Source organism: Theropithecus gelada, chromosome 18, assembly GCF_003255815.1.
Source record: "Theropithecus gelada isolate Dixy chromosome 18, Tgel_1.0, whole genome shotgun sequence".
Lineage (NCBI taxonomy): Eukaryota > Metazoa > Chordata > Mammalia > Primates > Cercopithecidae > Theropithecus > Theropithecus gelada.
Window position 1 is genome coordinate 2,451,804 of NC_037686.1, and position 21,681 is coordinate 2,473,484.

The 21,681-nt window shown below is 39.1% G+C and overlaps 1 long non-coding RNA gene across 1 annotated transcript; it reads left to right on the plus strand.

The window, feature by feature from the left end:
* Positions 1–9,831: 9,831 nt before the first annotated feature.
* Positions 9,832–20,584, plus strand: LOC112611284. The gene is made up of 4 exons (XR_003116626.1): positions 9,832–9,887; positions 10,106–10,192; positions 19,885–20,100; positions 20,458–20,584. It is a non-coding gene; the product is annotated as an uncharacterized LOC112611284 (long non-coding RNA).
* Positions 20,585–21,681: the final 1,097 nt, after the last annotated feature.

The window sequence follows — 21,681 nt, forward strand, 5'->3', positions numbered from 1 at the left end:
GCAAAACTCCTTACCATATATTTTTAATACTAATATAATTTTTCTTTGTTTTACTTACCGTTTTCATAATATATGTTTTTCACTCTTTTTACTTTCAAACTATTTGCCTCTTCGTACTATTCAAAGTACATTTATTATAAATAGCATATAGTTGGATATGTTTGCTCTTTGTCCTGTCTGATAATCTGGCTTTATTTGAAGGTGACATATGGAATATAACTAAGAGATAATACTATTTTCTAATCCTGAACTAGTCTCATGGACACTAAAGCAATATTCCATTATGCAAATATTAATTTCCTTTCCCTCAGTAATCATTTACTTTCTTTCCACTTATTATTACATTTACCTATGCCCTCCTCAATATAGAACTATTAGGCACAACAAAAGGATTAGCCCATAAAGCTAGTAGCCATATAAATCAAACCTATACTTTCCTTTTCATTCATCCCCAATGACTCCGGGAACAATTGGATAAACATAAGCATATAGGATTATCTCATCTGCTAGGTAGACAGGAGCCTAAAGATCTTCAGATGAGGAAGGAAAGTTGACAATTATCATGCCCTTCGGAACTTAGGCAATTATATTCAAAGGCATTGCCATTTTGTCTCGTTTAGCAATAGAAATTCTAGAAGCAATCTGGGACCCATTTTATGAGGTCAAGTGAAGAAAAGGGAAATTTTTGAGGAGGGGTTTCAAGATAACTCCATAGAGATATCTCATACTCACCTGATCCACAAAGAAGAACTTAAATATTGAGTAGGTAATCACACTTCAAATAGATGATCCAAGAGAGAACACTGGAATTCAAAAGAGAAGTGACAGGAAACACCTAAATAAAGGAGAGGGATCAGGAGCCTACTCGGCCAGGATTGACTGGGAGCCTGGAGAGACTCCTCAAAGCAGGAAAAGGAAAAGAGATGCTCAGTGTTCCCATCGGGGACTCCTGCAATCCTAGCCATGGTGGAGTTCCTCAACCCTCATGGCCAGAAAACTGACAGAGTGAGTTTTCTAAAGACTATGCAATGACATTGCCCCAGAGAGAGAGAGAACACTGGGTTTCACACCCCCAAACCCTAAGCAGCTACAGTACAGTGTCATTCTTCTGCATATGGATATCAAATTTTCCTAGCACCATTTATTAAAGAGAGTGTGAATGAAGCTGAACCTCCATCTCTGACCATGTGTAAAAATCAACTCAAGACGAATTAAAGACTTAAATATAAGACCTGAAACTATAAAACTACTAGGTGAAAACACTTCAATATATTGGTCTAGGCACATTTTTTATAGCTAAGATTTTAAAAGGACAGACATCAAAAACAAAAATAGACAAATGAAACCATATTAAATAAAAACCTTCCACACAGCAAAAGCAACAATCAATAGAGTGAAGAGACAATCTGTAGAATGGGAGAAAATATTTGCAACCTGTTCATATGAGAAGAAACTCATATCCAGAATATACAAAGAACTCAAACAACTCAACAGTAAAATAATAATAATAGTAAATCCATTAAACAGTAGGCAAAAGACATGAATAGACATTTCTCAAAAGAAGATATACAAATGGCTAACAAGTATTTTTTTTTAAACGCTCAACATCATTAATCATCAGGGAAATGCAAATCAAAATCACAAAGAGATATCATATCACTCCTGTTAGAATGGCTATGATAAGACAAAAAATAACAGATGCTGGCATAGATGCAGAGAAAAAGGAACACATATACCATCGGTGATAATGTAAATTAGTGTAGCCACTATGAGAAACATGATAGGGATTTCTGAAAAAACTAAAAATAGAACTATCATATGATCCAGCAATCCCACCACTGGGTATTTATCCAAAGGAAAAGAAATCAGTTTATTAGAGATACCTGCACTTGCATGTTTACTGCAGCACTATTCACACTAGCAAGATATGGACTCAACTTAAGTGCCCATCAAAGGATGAATGGATAAAGAAAATGTGGTGTATATTGTGAACCCCATATATCTGAAGCAGTTCTCAATTTAGGAAATTTATTGTGCCAAAGCTAAGGATGCCCACCCATGACACAGCCTCAGGAGGTCCTAATGACATGTGCCCAAGGTGGTCCAAGCACAGCTTGGTTTCATTCATTTTAGGGAGACATGGGACATCAATCAATATGTGTAAGATGAACATTGGTTTAGTCCGGAAAAGTGGGACAACTCAAAGAGGGGAGGAGGCTTCCAGGTCATAGGTAGGTAAGAGACAAATGATTGCATTCTTTTGAGTTTCTGATTAGCCTTTCCAAAGGAGGCAATCATATAGGCATTTATCCCAGTGGGCAGAGGGATGACTTTCAATAGAATGGGAGGCAGGTTTGCCCTAAGCAGTTCCCAGCTTGACTTTTCCCTTTAGCTTAGTGATTTTGGAGCCCCAGGATTTATTTTCCTTTCGCAATATATACACAATGGAATACCATTCGGTCACAAAAAGGAATGAAACCATGTCATTTGCAGCAACATGGATGTAACTGGAGGTCATTATGTTAAGTGAAATAACAAGACACAAAAAAACACACATCACATGTTTTTACTCATATGTGGGAGCTAAAAAAGTTGATCTCACAGAGGTAGAGAGCGGAATGATAGATACCAGAAACCAGGGAGGGTGTAGGGTGGAAGATGGGGATGAAGAGAGGTTTGTTGATGGATTCAAATGTACAGTCAGATAGGAAGAATCAGTTCTAATGTTCGATAGCAGAGTAGGGTAAATATAGTTAGCAACAACGCATTGTATATTTCAAAGTAGGTGGAAGACTTGAACTGTCTACAACAGTTAAATGGTTAAGTACTTAAGGTGATGATGGATACCCCAAGTACCCTGACTTGAGTAATACACATTCTATGTGTATAGCAAATACTGACATGTATTCCATAAATAAGTGAAATATTATGTATCCATAAAAAATGAGTAAAAATGATTACATAACTGACAATATCTTCTCCCTTCCCTCTTCTTTCATTTCCAGTATATCTTTCAATTGGTCCAATGATCTGTCTTAATGTCACACATGTGAAGTTGTGACACGTATTCATTTATTCATACAAACCATTCCTTTAATCCTTCATTTCAACACATTTCCCCAATTTAGTAAGCAGGTGTTTTGATTGTCTGTGCTAGTTTTCTAATAATACACCGTTCTGTGGATGGTATAATATATACATCTATTGTATGTGGCACTTTAGCCTATTGTTGCATTGTATCCTCAGTGAAACAGGGTCCTTGATATGAAGATACCTCGGTAGAGGATCTAAATTGAAATAAAATTTATTTTTCTAATCATCTGATGATATTCAAAGCATTTGCTCCCATTACCAAATCCAACTCCAAAATAAGTGTTCAGCACATTCAAAACCCATCCCTATCCTTCTGGGGCCACAGGCAAAGGCCAGTGGAGTCCACCGCCTAACTGTATCCTCTCAGTACATAAAATCCTTTAGTCTATAGTTAACTTATAGGAAAAAATAATAAAAGTCTCATATTGAGCCTGAGAGGTAGTCAGAGAGATCTGCCTTTCTTAACTTGCTTGAATGCCCCCATGACCACTAACCTTGTGTACATAATAGGCCACCTCCAGGGAGGACTAGAACATTCTTTTATTGCCTCCCTTCCAAATGTGAAAGAAAGTTTTACTGTTGAGTATCAACATGACACACTTTGATTTTTTCTTTTTATATCTGTATTATTTACGGCTGTGCAACAAATTATCCCCCAAAACAATGTAAGATAATAGTACTTATTCTCTCACATAATTTCTGAGGAAAAGAAATTCAGTAGCAACCTAGTTGGGTGGTTGTGCCTTAGAGGCTTTCATGGAGTGGTGGTCAAGCTGTCTGTTATGGCTGCAGTCCTGAAGGCTTGAGTGTGGTGGCTGGTGGATCTGCTTTTCATCCCACTTGAATGGCTGTTGTTTCTCACGATGCTGGCCTTTAAATAAGGCTGGAAATCACACTGTAGCTGGCTTTTTCTGGAATGACTGACACAAGGGAGACCAAATGAGTAAGTTATCTCTACTGGTCACATAGACCATCCTTAATATGACAAGCGAGGGAACCACACAAGATTGTAAATACCACGAGGTAGGAATTATTTGGGGCCACGTTGGAAGCTGGCTTACAAAGCCTATAATGTTCATAACATTGTACCCCTTACTATGATTTCTCTTTATTTCTAGTCATCTAAGACCCATATTCCAGATCATATCATCAATTTATTGGCTGTGGCCCAAGAGTCAATATCAATCCATACCTCATTTTTGTTAATATCACTTAGTTTTGTTAATATATTTATGAACGCCACTCTGAATTCTGTCCATTGAGTGAATGAATCTTTCCCTTCAATAATTGTCTAGCCATGAGCAGGCTGCAATGCAGCCAACTTTGAGACCAGTGTGGGCCCTCCACATCTGAGCTACATTGTGTAAGCTGTGCTACTTTTGGGGATCCTGCAATATTAATCTTATGGGGATACTCATTCAGATGTGAAGTTAAGTAAGTCATCAGGGAGATGCATGTGGGGCTCCTAGACAGCGCTGCCACTTGCTTGTGTTTGCAATGGGTTCCTTCAGTGGATTCCCCTGTGACACATTCTTGAATACACCATTTCTTTTTGATGCAGTTCCTTTGTGCAGTTAGCTCCCAATTAGAGTATTCATCTGATATAACCCATTACATGCAGAGTATTCCAGGTTTCAAAATAATTTGTGTCATTCAGTAATAGATACAGTTTCTATCAGGGATCAATAAAAGGCTAACAGTGGTCTCTCAAAAAGAGTTTACCTGGCAGCCATCTCAAGCAGTTTTCTAATTTAAAATATTGAGTGGTCATCACTGGTTGGCAATCAAGGGCTTCTGTCAAACGTCCTGTCAGCATGGGTATTTGTTGTGGACACTTTCTTTTTTTTTGAGGCAGAGTCTCGCTATGTCCCACAGGCCAGAGTGTAGTGGCGCAATCTCAGCTCATTGCAAGCTTCGCCTCCTGTTTTTCACTGCATTCTTCTGCTTCAGCCTCCCGAGTAGCTGGGACTACAGGTGCCCACCACCAAGCCCAGCTAATTTTTTGTATTTTTAGTAGAGATGGGGTTTCACCATGTTAGCGAGGATGTTCTCGATCTCCTGATCTCATGATCCGACCACCTCAACCTCCCAAAGTGCTGGGATTACAGGCGTGAGCCACCGCAACCAGCCTGTAGACACTTTGGGTTGTGGTTGTTTTTTCATGATTTTTTTTTTTTTTTGAGACAGAGTCTTGCTCTGTTGCCAGGCTGAAGTGTAGTGGCAGCTAGCAGTGAAATTTTTTGTTGTTGTTCATCTGAAAATGGCTTAATTTAATACTTCAATTTTGAAAGATAGTTTTGAAGGATATAGAATTATTGGTTGCAGTTTTATTTTTCTTTCAGTCTCTTGTGACATTCCAACATCCCCTGTCTTCCATTGTTCCTGTTGAAATATTGTCCACCAATCTTATCGTTGTTTATCTGTATGTACTAAGTTATTTTTTGGCTGCTTTCATGACTTTTTCTTCATTTTTACTTTTTTGGAAATTTGATTATGATGTGTAGTCTAGTTTCTTTACATTCACCTTCTTCAAGATTGATCTCTTGGATCTGTTTAGTTAAAGGTATTCACCAACTTTAGGAATTTCAGCCATTTTTTTCCCATTAGGATGCCTTTTATTTCTTTTTCTTGTCTGATTGCTCTGGCTAGGACTTCCAGTATTATGCTGAGTAGGAGTGGTGGGAGTGGCATTCTTGTCTTGTTCTAGTTCTTAGAAGGAATGCTTCCAGTTTTTGTCCATTCAGTATGATGTGGCTGTGGGTTTGTCATAGATGGCTCTTGTTATTTTGGTATGTATTTCTTAAATGTCTGGTTTCTTGACCTTTTTTTTTTTAATCATGAAGGAATGTTGGATTTTATCAAAAGCTTTTTCTATGTATATTGAGATGATCATATGGTTTTTGTTTTTAATTTTGTTTATGTGGTGAATCACATTTATTGATTTGAATATGTTGAACTAACCTTGTATCTCAGGAATGAAGCCTATTTGGTGATGGTGAATTAATATTTTGATATGCTGCTAGATTTGGTTTGCTGGTATCTTGTTGACGATTTTTACATCTGTGTTCATCAGGAATACTGGCTTGTAGTTTTCTTTTTTGTGGTTGTTGTGTCTTTGCCAGGGTTAGTATAAGGGTGATGCTGGCTTCATAGAATAAGTTAGGGAGGTGTCCTACTTCTAAGTTTTTTGGAATAGTTTCAGTAGGATTGGTACCAGCTCTTCTTTGTACATCTGGTAGAATTTGGCCATGAATTCATCTGATATGGGGCTTTTGTTGGGGGGGGGTTAGTAGATTTTATAACTGATTCAATTTTGAAACTCTCTATTGGTCTGTTTAGTGTTTCAATTTCTTACTGATTAAGCCTTGGGAAATTGTACGTTTCCATGGATTTGTTCATTTCCTCCAGATTTCCTAGTGTGTTTGCATAGAGGTGTCCGTGATAGTCTCTGAGGATATTTTGTGTTTCTGTGAGATTAGGTGTAATGTCACCTTTTCCATTTCTGATGATTCATTTCATTTCTGATTTTCTTTGTAAATATAGGGTAGTGCATCAATCTTGTTTATCATTTCAAAGAACCAACTTTTGGTTTTGTCGATCCTTTGTTTGCATTTTTAGGTATCAATTTTATTCAGTTCTGCTCTGATTTTAGTTATTTCTTTTCTTCTGCTACCTGTGGAGTTACTTTGTTCTTGGTTTTTTAGTTACTCTAAGCGTGATGATAGATTGATAATTTGAAATCTTTTCAACTTTTTGAATTTTGGGTTTAGCATTTTGACCATGCTATGTGGAGATGTGGTGTGGTTAATTTGTTTGCTTTTTCACTTACCGAGTTTGGAGTTCTATGCGTTTCCTGAATCTACGAGGTAATGAAGGGTTACACAACTTGGTAAGTTGGGGGCTATTATTTCTTCAATTAATTTTATTCTCCATTATCTCCCTCTTTGCCTGTGGGAAGTTCAATTATACCCGTCAGAATATTCCATATTGTCTGAAAGTGCCCCACAAGTCACTGAGTCTGTGTTTCTAAATCTTTTTTTCTCTTCAAATTAGATGATTTCTGTTGATAATTCTTCAAACTGAATTTTTTTTGCCTTCTCTAATTTGCTGTTAAGTCCAATTCATCTCATTTTCAATTTAAATCACTTTTTTCATTTTATTTTCATTTGACTTTTTGCATATTTTCCATTTCTTTACCAGGATACCATACCTATTCACTTGCTGTGACTATCTTTTGCTGTAAGTTCACATTTGATTTTACAATTTGTATTTTAAATTTTTGGCTTTAAAACCTTTTTGCTTTAAATTCTTTTATCTATTAATTCTAATATCGGAGAGGTTTTATAGTCTGTTCCTAGTGACTGCTTTTCCTCTTGATTCTGTCATCCTTTACCTAATTTTTCCCATGTGTAGTAATTTTAAGTTGTATACTGGTCATTGTGGTTGACACTACAGAGATTCTTGACTTTGTTATTCTATTCTGAAGAGTGTTTACTTTTGTTCTTGAATGCAGTTTAATTACTTACTCATCACCCTGCACATGTGGAGGCTACATTTTTGTTATCATACCAAATGTCCAGGTTTTCTTTTCATCTTAGAACTCATCTTTATTGTTGGGACATAACAGTTTTTCCTAAGTTATGGTCTCTCTTGGATTTCAGTGGAAAGGCCAAGTTCTTTTAACTTGACAAGATTCAAACATCAAACTCTGCCTCCCCTGTGATGGGAAGCAGTTAAAATTCTGCTTAGATTTTTCAGCCTTAATGTTTTTGCTTTCTTCCAACCTCCTAGTATTCTCTTGCACAGCTCATGGGCAAGCCAAATATACGTGGGTAGTAGATATTTGATTTGTGTGCTCTTTCCTCTGTATCTCCCTCCTTTCAAGATTTTTTTCCTCCATTTCCAGTCTCTCTGACAACCCTGAACTCCATATTTTCACATATTATCTGAATGAAACAGTACTGTTTTTTCCGCTTGAATTCTAGCTATCACCACAATGTGTGCACTAGGGATGGTTTTTAGGACAAAAATGGTGTGAATGTAGCTCTCAGTGAATTTTTTTTCCCTCCAGGGTCAAATTTCCTCCAGGTTCAATCAGTTTCCTCCTGATTTTGCTTATTCTTCAGTGACTTCTAATAGTTGCGCTTTAAAAAGTATTTCATTCAGAGTTTATAATTGTTATGTTCAAGAGGATTAGTCTGATCAAAGATATTTCTGGATTTGACTGTTTTGAGTATTTCTGGATCTGGCTCCATAAACTATGCTTAAATATTAATTGGACTTATGGGTTTATGGTTTACTAAATCAAGCAGGCAATATGTATTCAAACCACAAACTACATGAAGATAGGCCTGTGGTTACAAATTCTCAGGTATGACTCTTCATTTGCACCCAGAACTCAGGCTGAGAGAGACAAATTCATTTGTCATCTGACTGTGCAAAAGTAAAATTTTCTTTTCACTCTTTCACTGATGGTATTTCAAAAGTCCAAGTTCCATATAAGATCTCCAGCTCAGCAATCAGCCTTGCATCACAGGACATACCTGAACTCCTGTCCCTGCGAGGCCATTTAAGCCCATTCTTTTTGGTTCTTGATACCAGTAGCTCCTGCTATGGCAACTAGAGAGACAGTTTACCGTGTTTATTTTCCAGTTTCCTGTTGGTTTATTTCCAGTACAAACTATTTACTTAATATACCATTTTGATGTCTAATAGGACCTTCAAACATTAGATACCAAAAATAGAGGTCCTGAATTTTTCTATCAATTCCCTTTCCTCCAAACTTCTAATCCCAGTAAGTAACATTATTATTCACCTCCTTTCTCAAGTCCTTTCAATAGTCCTCCAAAACGCATCTTAAATCGGCCCACTTAAGTCTCCACTAACATCATTCTAACATCAGACCTTAGCATCTTTTGCTTGGTTTGTTGCAATGCCTCCAACTAGGCTCCTTAGTCTATCCTTCTCTGACATATCCTCCACGAGCAGCCCAACTACATATTTTAAATAAGGACCATATTATGACACTTCCCTGCTTAAAGCAGTTTAATACTGTTACATTGTTTTTCGTGTAAAATTTCAAACCCTTACGTGGGTCATAAGATTCAGCATGACCAGAATCACACATGTCTCTTCGATCTCTGCTGGCATCACTCCTCCCATCTCTCGGTTCACACCGGCGGGCACCCCAGTCTTCAAACACTTCCTTTACCCACAACCTGGAGAAGTAGTTTTGCATGTGGGAGAGTGGAGGTAGCTTATGCCTAAGTTCTGATCACAGACGCAGTGATGGTACCATCCTCTGACGTGGTAACTGGGAACATGTGACCCCAGCCCACAAGATGAGAAAAACTGTGGCTTGGCGCTCACGCTGGGAGCTGGAGGCTGGAGCTGTTCCTACTTGGCCATCTTGGAACCGCCCCCCAACTCCGGTTTTTTTTTTTTGAGACGGAGTCTCGCTCTGTCACCCAGGCTGGAGTGCAGTGGCCGGATCTCAGCTCACTGCAAGCTCCGCCTCCCGGGTTCACGCCATTCTCCTGCCTCAGCCTCCTAAAGGTTGGAGAGACACAGAGATTTGCACTTGTGGTTACTGCTATTGTTGGAACCAATGAAAATGTTTTCCAGATTATTAACTTTTAGTAGTTGAAGATTTTTAAATGGAAAGATTGCTGGGCGAGACAACCTTGCCGTCTGATTAACGGTATGGATTTCTTCTTTATAATGTTCAACTAGAGCAGGAATTGGCAAACATTTTCTCTAAAGCTCAACACCGTAAATATTTTAAGTTTTACAGGGTAGGTATTCTCTGTTGCAGTCACTCAACTCTAGCGTTTAGTGCAAAACTGACCATTGAAAATACGTAAGTAAATGGGTGTGGCTATGTACCAATAAACCTTATTCATGAACACGGAAGCTTGGATTTCATATAGCTCTCTTGTGTCATGAAATATTATTATTCTTTTGACATTTTTCCAATTATTCTAAAACAATAAAAACCATTCTTATCTTGCAGACCATAGCAAACAGGTGCTGGGCCAGATCTGGACTCCCTGGGGCCACAGAGCTTCATTTGAACTAAGTAGAAACCTGCTCTGGTTAGGTCTTCTGTATGTCTTTGAGGCTGGGAGGTAGCCTGGAACAGGCTTACTTTTCTCCTGGGACTCTCAAACTCTAACATATTCCAGGATAGTGATGCTGTTGACAATCTGTGGTCCTAGTGTATCCTAGTGCATTTCAAAATGAGGCCCCAGTCTTTAATTCACACTGTAAAGCTCCCACCCCAAGCCAGGGCCCAGAAAGTTTTCTCTGGTTGTCCACTGCAACAGCCAGAGAAAGTTATGAGTTAGCCAGAGGATGAGAGTGCCACCTTCAGTCTACCGCCCATTGACATAATTTTAGTTGAGAGTGAGCAAGAAGACTTCTCTGGCCAGTGTTTTCAACAAGACCACAGGGAATGGGAAACCAGGGGCCTCCTATGTCCTGCCTCCCAAAACTATCTGGAGCTTAGGAAAATGTTGAAAGAAGCATTTTATAGCAAAAGAAACATACACTTGGGCGATGTATAGGGTTGGGTTTGAAAATACCAGAATTACCTCTCATTGCAAACCCAGAGAAAATTGCGCCAGCTCTCTGAATTTTCATGTCCTCATGTCTGAGGTGAGTGTAGTGATGCCCACCTAGGCTTCAAGGGCCTTGGGCATAGTGCGAGCCTGGTTAATGACTCTCACTCAGTCCTGCAATACATATATTTATCAGGTGCCTTAATCTGCACAAAACACTGTTCTTAAAAACAAATTAGACATAGTCTTTGCTTTCATGGAGTTTACAGAGTAGCAGAGAAGACAAAATTAAGTGAATATTAAGAATAAAATAAGAAGTGCTGTGACAGAAGAAAAATAGGCAGCTCTGAGAACATGTGCCAGGAAGGCCAAGGGCTCTAAGGAGCCAGGGAAGGTGCCCTACAGATAACGCTTAAGCTGAAGCCTTCAGAAAGAAGAGGTAATTTAGTCATGGCCCAGTGAGATAAGGGACACATGTGAGATTGGGGGGGCCTTTGAATGCTTAGCAAATACTCACATCTTACTGTGTTCTTAAGAGCTCCAGACCCGGATTATATTTTTTAAGAGAGGAAGAAAGGGTTGGTTGCAATACAAAACTAAAGCTAACCAGTCCTGGGCTCCTGAGGCATTACCTCTTCTTTCTTCTAAAGCAGAGCAAAATTAAATGTCCATCAATGATAAACTGGATTAAGAAAATGAGAGACATATACACCATGGGATACTATGCAACCATAAAAAAGGATGAGTTCATGTCCTTTGTAGGGACATGGATACAGCTGGAAACCATCATTCTCAGCAAACTATCGCAAGGACAGAAAACCAAACACCGCATGTTCTCTTTTTTTTTTTTTTTTTTTTTTTTTTGAGACGGAGTCTCGCTCTGTCACCCAGGCTGGAGTGCAGTGGCCGGATCTCAGCTCACTGCAAGCTCCTCCTCTCGGGTTCACGCCATTCTCCTGCCTCAGCCTCCCGAGTAGCTGGGACTACAGGCAACCGCCACTTCGCCCGGCTAGTTTTTTTTTTTGTATTTTTTAGTAGAGACGGGGTTTCACCGTGTTAGCCAGGATGGTCTCGATCTCCTGACCTCGTGATCCGCCCGTCTCGGCCTCCCAAAGTGCTGGGATTACAGGCTTGAGCCACCGCGCCCGGCCTGCATGTTCTCACTCATAGGTGGGAATTGAACAATGAGAACACCTGGATACAGGGTGGGAACCATCCCACACCGGGACCTGTGGCGGGGATGGGGGAGGCATAGCATTAGGAGAAACACCTAATGTACATGATGAGTTAATGGGTGCAGCACACCAACATGGCACATGTGTACATACGTAACAAACTTGCATGTTGTGCACGTGTACCCTAGAACTTAATAATAAATAATAACAAAAAAATGTAGGGGAAAAACAGCTTTGCTCTTTTCAATAACAGGGAGAGGGTTAACATTTAGCTCGACAAGGATTCATTTCCTTTAGGCTTCTAAAAAGTTTGCAATTCAGGAATATTGATCTCTCTAAAGTAGAATGTTGGCCTTTAGTAAGCAATAAAAGAAAAGCATAAACAATCTCTTCCCCGCCAAAGAATTTTGTTTTATTATCTAAGCACCCCATGCCTCTGTGAAGGTTCCAGGCCAGGCCATTCATCAGTGCCTCCAGCAAGAATAGTGAAATACTTGGGGGAAAAAAAGAAAACAACAACATGCCTTACTGATGAGGCATCAGAAATGTTTGATTTCCATTTTATGACTTCTAGTATTAATAATTCTAACTTTTCTACACAAGTAAATGTGAAACATCAGAATACAATGTCTTTAGAAATAATTAATGTTAATATGTTCCAGATAATTTACATATTTACTCTTACTTCTGTCACCTCCTCAGGTGACAGAAGACAAGCACATACGTGCCTTATTTGATCGTGTAGCCAGGGTCTCTTCCCTTAATCTCAATGTATTTGAGTAGCTTTCTAACATTTCTAATCACATTCATACTCAACCTTTAACCACCCCAGTTCACATTGTTTCTACATAATCTAGTGCTTCACCAATACTGACTTCTAGAACCTTAAGGGATGATCCTGAACGATGATGAAATCACTTGAAGGTTCCCGTCACAGGATATAGAAACATTTTTATAAAGAATGCCAGTTCCATTAAGGCCAGTCAATAAAATAAATAATAAACGAATGGAGCATTCTCATGTAATCTCAAATCACTTGCTGATGTCGTGTTACATGTGTATTAGTTCTTATTGCTAAACTTGCGAAAAAACAAAATTTGAAGAGTGATTTTTTAAATGCACAAACGAGAATACATTAGAAAGAAACAGATCCGTGGCTATTTTTGTTTTACAAATACCAGAAAGTTTACAAGCCCATGTTTTAATCCCATTTTTCTCCCACACAAGAAGAACCCAGGAGTCAAGTGAGCTGAATGGGCGTCATTACTCAGTCTAGGTTTCAAATCCATGCTGTGATGAATGGGCGGTTTTCAGGTTATTTACAGTGCTAGGGAAAGAAAACAGCAGGAAAGGAGCAGTAGTTTTCTAACATGCTGGGTAAACTTGCGCTAGCCATTCATATGTTTCGATCTCAGTTTTCTTTCCACTTCATGATGACCATAGCGAATGTAACTGAATTCCCTACGCGCTGTGAACATTAGTTGGTACAAAAGTTATTGCTGGTTTTGCCATTCAAAGTAATGGCATTCAAAGTAATGGCAAAACCAGCACTTACTTTTGCACCAAAGTAATAGCTTTTTCCCAGAGCACCCTGACCGTGTGTTGCTAACTCTCTGCAGATAATTTTTGGTGGCACTTTCTTTTTTGTGTGTTTCGGTTTCTTTCTTTTTGTTGTTGGTTTTTGGGATTTCTTTGTTTGTTTGTTTTTTGAGACAGGATCTCACTCTGTCTCCCAGGCTGGGGTGCAGTGGCACAATCATAACTGACTGCAGCCTTGACCTCCTGAGCTCAAGCGATCCTCTCACCTCAGCCTCCTAAGTAGCTGGGACTACAGGCGTGTGCCACCATGCCTGATTAATTTTTTTGTTTGCTTATTTTTTATAGAGACAGGATCTCACTCTGTTGCCCAGGCTGGTCTCAAACTCCTGAGCTCAAGCGGTCCACCTGCCTCAGCCTCCTGAAGTGTTAGGATTACAGGCGTGAGCCTCTGTGCTCAGCCTATGATCACTCTTGCTGTGCAGAAAAATGACACTTGCAACTCCACAGGCAGAAGAGTATAGTAACTACAGAGATCCGCTCTTATCTGCAGTTCCATTTATTTTGTGTAATGCTACCTCCTCTGTTTGTCATAACTTGCTGTTTTCCATGTTTCCTCTGCTCCTTGATGAGACCAGATGTTTTTTCTCCCAGTGGAATATGAGTAAAGCAAAACTGTACTTATCATCTTTAAAAATAAAATATAAAGATAACAAACACTAGGATCTGAAATTCATATAATTTGGGGAAGAAAAAATCTAAAATTCTAATTGTAATCAATTTTCAGAACCTCATAGGTTGAAACACTGCTAAGTTTTATTATTTTTATTTTACTAATTAAAATTGCTTAATTCAATACTATGAAGAGCTAACGCTTGACAAATGGGTAAATTAATTAACTCTAAAAATAAAAACTAGAAACTTTCAAATGGAAAAACACTCATTTATGACTAGGAGTAAGGTGAATAAGAGACAAACAGCTCCAAAGTAAATTCTTCCCAGAGTTATACAAAATTTGTATTAGAATCAATTCATTATTTATAATAATTAACTCTTTAAATTTAACTTTTAATTTTTAGATAATTTTAGACTTACATGTAGATCTAAGAAATAATACAGAGAGGACCCATGTACTCTATCCAGATTACCCAATGATAATTTCTTTCAAAATAATAGCGCACTGCCACAATCATGATATAGACAATGTGCACTCAAGATACAGAACAATTTCATCACCAAAGAATCTATTTTGATACCTTGTATAGTCACATCTACACTCCTCTGGGCCTCCCTCTCACCTCTGGCAACTTCATCTATTGTCTATTTCTATAATTTTATCATTTAATAATTCTTTATAAGTAGAGTTCTACGAGGTGCAATCTTTCGGATGAACGTTTTCCCCAGCATCATTCTCTAGAGATTCATCCAAGCTGTTGTGAATGTAAACAGTGCGTTCTTTCTTACTGCAAGTAGTATTCTATGGTACGGACACAGCACAGTTAGTTTAACCATTCACTGACTGAAAGAGATCTGGGTTGTTTCCAGTTTGGCATGATTATGAATAAAGCCACTATGAACATGCAGGTACCAGCTTTTGCGTGAACAGAAGTTTCATTTATCTGGCATAAATGGCCAAGAATACAATTGCTGGGTCACATGTTGGTTGCACGTTTCATTTTTTATTTCATTTAATAAACTATTTTCCAGTGTAACTGCACTGTTTTACATTACCATCAGCAATGTGTAAGTGTTCCAGTTTCTCCACATCCTCAACAGCATTTGTTACTTTAATGTGCATTAAACTAATGGCTAAAGATGTTGAATATCTTTCATATGCTTATTTGCCATCTGTATATCCTCTTTGGTAAGATTTCTACTCATGCCTTTGCATATTTTCTAAATGAGCTTTTTAATGGTTGAGTTTTGAAAAATTTTACATATCCTAGATATTAGTACTTTGATTAAAATGTAGTTTTCAAATATTTTCTCTCATTTTTGTTTGTTATCCTAACAGGGCCATTTGCAAAGTAAAAGTTTAAATTTTAATGAGGTTTAAATTATTATTTTTTTCCTTTTATGAATTGTGTTTTTAATGTCAAGTCTAAGAACCGTTTGCCTAGCCTTAGATATCAAATATTTTTTTCCTATTTTTTTCTAGGAGTTTTATCATTTTAAATTTTACTTTTAGGTCTGTGATTAACTATGAGATAATTTTTGTATAAAGTGTGAGAATTGGGTTGAGGTTCACCTTTTGGTCTATGGATGTTCAATTACTCCAGCATCAGTTGCTAAAAAGGATATCCTTCCACCATTGAATTACGTTTGCACCTTTGCCAAAACTCAGTTGAACATATTTGTGTGGGGCTACTTCTCAGTTCTTGAATTTGTTCCATTTGTCTATATAACTATTCCTTCACTAATACTACACAGTCTTAATTACCAAAGCTACATAGTAAGTCTTGAAATCAAGTAGACTGACTCTTCCCACTTTATTATTCTTTTCCAAAATTATTTTAGTTATTTAAGTTCTTTTTTATTTCCTTACAAATTTTAGGATAAGTCCATTGATATCTATAATTATAAGAGTCAATCCACCAAGTAAGACATAGCAAAGTGTATACATACACACCAAAAACACATCACATTTTGTAATTTTGATAGGAATCACATTAAACTTGTATAAGAATTGCATTAAACCTCAATTTGAGAATTAGCATCTTTAATATGTTAAATCTTTCAATCCATGAACATGGTATGAGTTTTTTTTTGTTTTGTTTTTGTTTTTGAGACGGAGTCTGGCTCTGCCGCCCAGGCTGGAGTGCAGTGGCCGGATCTCAGCTCACTGCAAGCTCCGCCTCCCGGGTTCACGCCATTCTCCTGCCTCAGCCTCCTGAGTAGCTGGGACTACAGGCGCCCGCCACCTCGCCCGGCTAGTTTTTTGTATTTTTTAGTAGAGACGGGGTTTCACCGTGTTAGCCAGGATGGTCTCGATCTCCTGACCTCGTGATCCGCCCGTCTCGGCCTCCCAAAGTGCTGGGATTACAGGCTTGAGCCACCGCGCCCGGCCGAGTTTCTTATAGAATGTATATGGTTGGTCATTTTTTAATCAATTATTGTCCATTTCTGTCTTAATTGGTGTATGTAGACTATTTATATTAAACGTAATATTATTGACATCTGAAGTCTTCCATTTTTGTCTTCCATTTATCTTTTCTGATTTTCCTTTCTGTTTTTCTTTTCCTTCCTTCCTGTTAGTTATTTAAATATTCATTTAGAACCTTGTTTTGATTTATCTACAATGCTTTTTATTCTATTTCTTTGTGTAGCTTTTTTAATGGTTACTCTAGGGAGATATATATATATCTTAGCACAGTCTACTGGTGTCAACCTTTCACCAGGTCAAGTGAGGTTTGGAAAATTTACCTCTCTTTACCATCACACATCTACAATTGTCTTACATATTTATTCTATACACATTTAGGTACACATCAGTAAGCACAATAGTTTTTGCTTTACATATCACATAAATTTAGAAAAGTCAAGAGAGGAAACATGTATTGTATTTATGCATATTTTTCTCTTTCCATTATTCTTTCTTCCTTCCTGATTGATATGGTTTGTCTCTGTGTCCCCACCCAAATTGCATGTTGAATTGTAATCCTCACGTGCTGAAGGAGAGCCTGCTGGGAGGTGATTGGATCACGGGGGACAGTTTCTAATGGTTTAGCACTATTCCCCTGGTGCTGTGTCATGAGTGAGTTCTCACGACATCTGATTATTTAAGAGTGTGCATCACTTCCTCCTTCGCGCTCTCTCTCCTGCCACCGCCATGTGAAGAAAGCACTTGCTTTCTTTTTGCCTTCTGCCATGTTTGCAAGCTTCCTGAGGCTTCCCAGTCATGCTTCCCGTTAAGCCTGCAGAATTGTGAATCAATTAAACCTCTTTTCTTCATAAATTACCCAGTCTTGGGTAGTTCTTTATAACAGTGTGAGAACAGACTGATACACTGATGTTCCAAGTTTCCTTCTCGTATCTTTTCCTTTCTTTGTAAAGAACTTCTTTTACCGTTCTTTTAGGAAAGAACTGCTGGTAACAGTTTCCCATTCATCTTGATTTCTTCTTCATTCCTGAAGGATAATTTCAGTGTATAGAATTCTAGGTTGACAATTGCTTTCTTTCAGGTCAGGACTTCAAAAATGGTGTGCCCCTTCCTCTGGTTTTTGTAGTTTCTGATGAGGAATCATTGTCATTTGAATTTTATTTTCTCTACATGTAAAATATCTTTTCTCTTTTGTGACTTACAAGATGTTTTGTCCTTAGTTTTTAGATGTTTGACTATGATGTGTCATGATGTAGATATATTTGGATGTGACCTATTAAGGGATTCTTCCAGCTACTTAAATCTGTAGATGTGTGAATCTTGTCTAAATTGGAAAGTTATTAGCTGGGCACAGTGGTGTATGCCTGTAGTCTTAGCTATGCAGGAAGCTGAGGCAGGAGGATTACTTCAGCCCAGGAGTTTGAGACTGCAGTGAGCTATGATTGTGCCACTGTACTCCAATCTGGGTGACAGAGTGAGAGACTGTCTCTAAAAAAAAAAAAATTACAATAATTGGGGAAGTTTTCAGCCATTTTTTCTTTAATGCTTTTTCAGTCTTAGCTTCTTTCTCCTGCCTTTCTGGGACTGCAGTGACACAAATGTTAGATTTCAGCCAGGCACAGGGGCTCATGCCTGTAATCCCAACACTTAGGGTGGCCAAGGCAAGAGGATCACTTGAACTCAGGAAGTTGAGACCAGCCTGGACAACATAACAATACCTCATCTCTACTAAAAGTTAAAAAAAAAAAAAAAAAAAAAGGCCAGGTGTGGTGTCACATGTCTCTAAGTCCCAGCTACTTAAGAGGCTGAGGTGGGAGAGTTTCTTGAGCCCAGGAGGTCAAGGTTGCAGTGAGCTGTGATCACACCACTGCACTTCAGCCTGGGCAACAGAGCAAGATCCTCTCTCAACAACAACAAATTAGATTTTTAGTTATTGTCCTAAAGGACCCCGAGGCTTTTCTTTCAGTCTATTTTCTCTTTCTTCAGATGGGGTAATTTTTATTGCTCTTCCTTCACATTTGCTGATTCTTTCCTTCCTCATACTCATTCTTCTGTTAAAGAGCCAACCAACTTGGTTTTTAAATTTTGGATTATTACATTTCTACAGTTACAAAAATTCCATTTGGTTCTTTTTTATATTATTTATTTACTTAATAAAACTGTCTTTTTTTATTTGTTTCAAGCATTTGTTTATAGTTTAATGAAACATTTTTGTGATAGCTACTTTAAAATCTTTGTCAGATAATTCCAACATTTCAGTGTTAGCACCGTTGATTACATTTTTTCATTCAAGTTGATATTTCCCTGGTTCTTGATGTGGCAAGTAGTTTGGTTTTGAAACCTGGATACTTTGGGTGTTTTATGAGACTCTGGATCTTATTTAAGCCTTTCTGGCCTCCTCTGACACCACTTCAGTAGAAGCAGGTGGGGAGAGCTGCCTCATTAGCACCAGATAGGGGTAGAAGTGCACATTTCCCCTTCCCATTTCCCAACTATGTTATAACCCCTACAGGGGACAGGATCCTCAGTATTGCTGGACAGAAGAGGGAGGGGAGGCTTAGCTTCCCACTAGACCTCTGCAGACACCACTCTGACTGCGAGTAGCAGGAGTGCCTCACTACTGTCCCCACACTGTCCCCACATAGCCTCCATCGACCCCCCAGGGCCTCGGTACTCCTCAGAACGGCAGCAAAAGTCCTGAGTCTCCACTAGGCCTCCTACAACACAACCTTTATTCCTGTTGGGTGTGTAGGAAGTACAGGCTTCCCACATGACCTCAAATGACCCTGGGAAGGGGGGTCTCATTGCTGGCTGGCAGGGGTAGAAGTCCAAGCTCTCTACTCTGCCTCTTCTGACACCACCCCACGCAGGGATTGAGGGTCCCGATAAGAGTGGAGGTCTAGGCTCCCCATTCACCTGGGTTGGCCATCACTTTTTCTGTGGTGTTTGGGTGCAGCAGTAGAGCACGTGTTATCTTAAACTTTTCTATCTGGCTCTACCGCTCCCTGCCTGAGCCTTTGTCTAGAGAAAGGCGGCTTTTGTTGGGGCTCTTTTCATCTATGTCCGTTGGTGTTTACAGGTTGCTGATTTCTTTAGCTCCAAGTCTAGAACAAAGGAGGCAAAAAAGAAAATCTAGAGAACCCACCATGATGCTCTTCTTGTGTTCCCACATCCCTAGACAGTGCTTTCTTCTCCCTACTCTTCAGAGTCATCTTATGTATATATATTTTTTACATATAACGTTCAGGGTTGTTAGTTGTACTTAGTGGGGGTAATAGGGAAAACTACATCTACTCTATCTTCCCAGAAGTGGAAGTTCCAACAATTAACTATTTAAGAAATTTATCTGCCATTTATTTTTCTGAAATATTTAAGAACCTTTTAGATTTGCCAATTCCTCTAATTGAAGCAAACGTTTCAGGGAGGCAATCGGTAAAGAAAATGAAGCATCCATCTAGCATCATCCCACTGGGAGGAAAGAAGGAGACCAAAAGAAGGTAAACAATAGCAAAAAAATCTCTGAAGGAGTAAATCAAGGTGGAGTTGACAGATAAGGGGGAATAAAACTACTCCAAAAATGAAAAGCAAGTCTCCAAGATAGAATCTGAGCATGACAAACAAATGCCAACAATATCAGGTAAACACGGAATGTTTCAGGTACACAATGCAAATTGTTATTAATCAGAATTAGTACTTGGCAGGTTGTATTTTAAGTGACTACCTATGGAAGCCATTAAACCTTAACTGTTGGAAGGAATGGAGAAAAGGAAGGAAGGAGAGAAGGGTAAGGGAAGGAATGTTTTTGCTGTCTTCCATCTGCAGTACTGAACCTAATCATAGATCAGGTTGTGCCTCATGGAGTTGGGATGCCAAAAGTGATGCATAAATGAATATAATGGTGTTTTTAGCCCTGTTGCATGCTTTCCTGGGTCTTAGGTCTTTAAACATGGCCCTTCCTGGCATCCTTATCATTTTACTGAACTACTCACTGCAGGTAGTGCTTCAGTTCAACAATGAGGGATTCTTTCTTCCACAACTTCCCTACACCATGAACTTGGAAAGTGGATCATCTCTGACAGCTAAATTCCAAAACAAACACTTAGCAGATTGGAACATAATTACGCCAATTTATTATCAAAAGCCAGAATAGCTCTCAGGCCAGCCATACCTGATTAAAATTAGAAAGATGCTGGACTACCTTAGAAATAGTGTGCCAAGAAGAAGGAGAATGATCAGTAACGTGAACAGAGAAAAGAGCAAGTGAAGAGTAAATTTCGGCCCTGTGTCTGCTGCCCTGTGCACAGGAGAAGATGTTCTATCGCCAGAGAGCGGAAACCTCTTCATGGGGCAGGATGTCCCGTGAAGGGGATGGGCTCATGGGGCTGCCACATCAGCTTCCTCTTCCTAACAGCCCCTGCTCCCCTGCTCCCCTGCTCCCTGAGAAGCTCCTGATTGTAATTTGGCTCCCATGAAGACTTGTCTGCGAATAGAGAATAGGCTGCACAGAGGAGCGAATTATCTACTCTGCTTTGAGTTCTTATTGTAAAGTAATAAATTGGTATTTTGGTTTTTAATCATCAGTCCCTGGTGAATTTTGTGTGAGTGAGTCCTCTCACTCAAATACTTCTGAGAACACGAACAATCACATTCTGAGCCTGAAAAGCCAAGGACCGGGGTAAGGCTAATGGGCCTCCTGCATTCCTGGGGAGACATGCCTTGTGGACAGCCAGTCTTCCTTGGGGATAACTCTCATTGCTTGTTCCCTTCAAATGTAACAAGTAACCTCCACCCCGCTTCAGGTCAGACCCCTGGATGCCTTACACTTACCCCCCAGGCACCATCCAGCTGAGACACCACATGCAGGTTGCCAGGCTAGACCTTCACCAGGTACTGCTGCTGGGTCTGAGTCCCAAACTTGCCTTATCCAAGTCAGCTACTTTCAGTTCCAGGTGCTGGCCCCTGACCATCGGCCTCCACACACCATGATTGCCATGTCTCAGGACACAGCACAAGCCAGGAAGCAGCAAACACAATTATAATGGGTTGAATACTTTTAAGTACATTTACAACCTCCCCAAACATTATAAATCGTTATTATTGCAGACTTTGGGTCTGAGGCCCACTGAGAAAAACTTTTCAAGCAATTCAATGCTTTCAGCATTCAATACTGTCTAGTATTTAAGTGCATAATGGAATTGCATATGCGAGGAATGTTTTA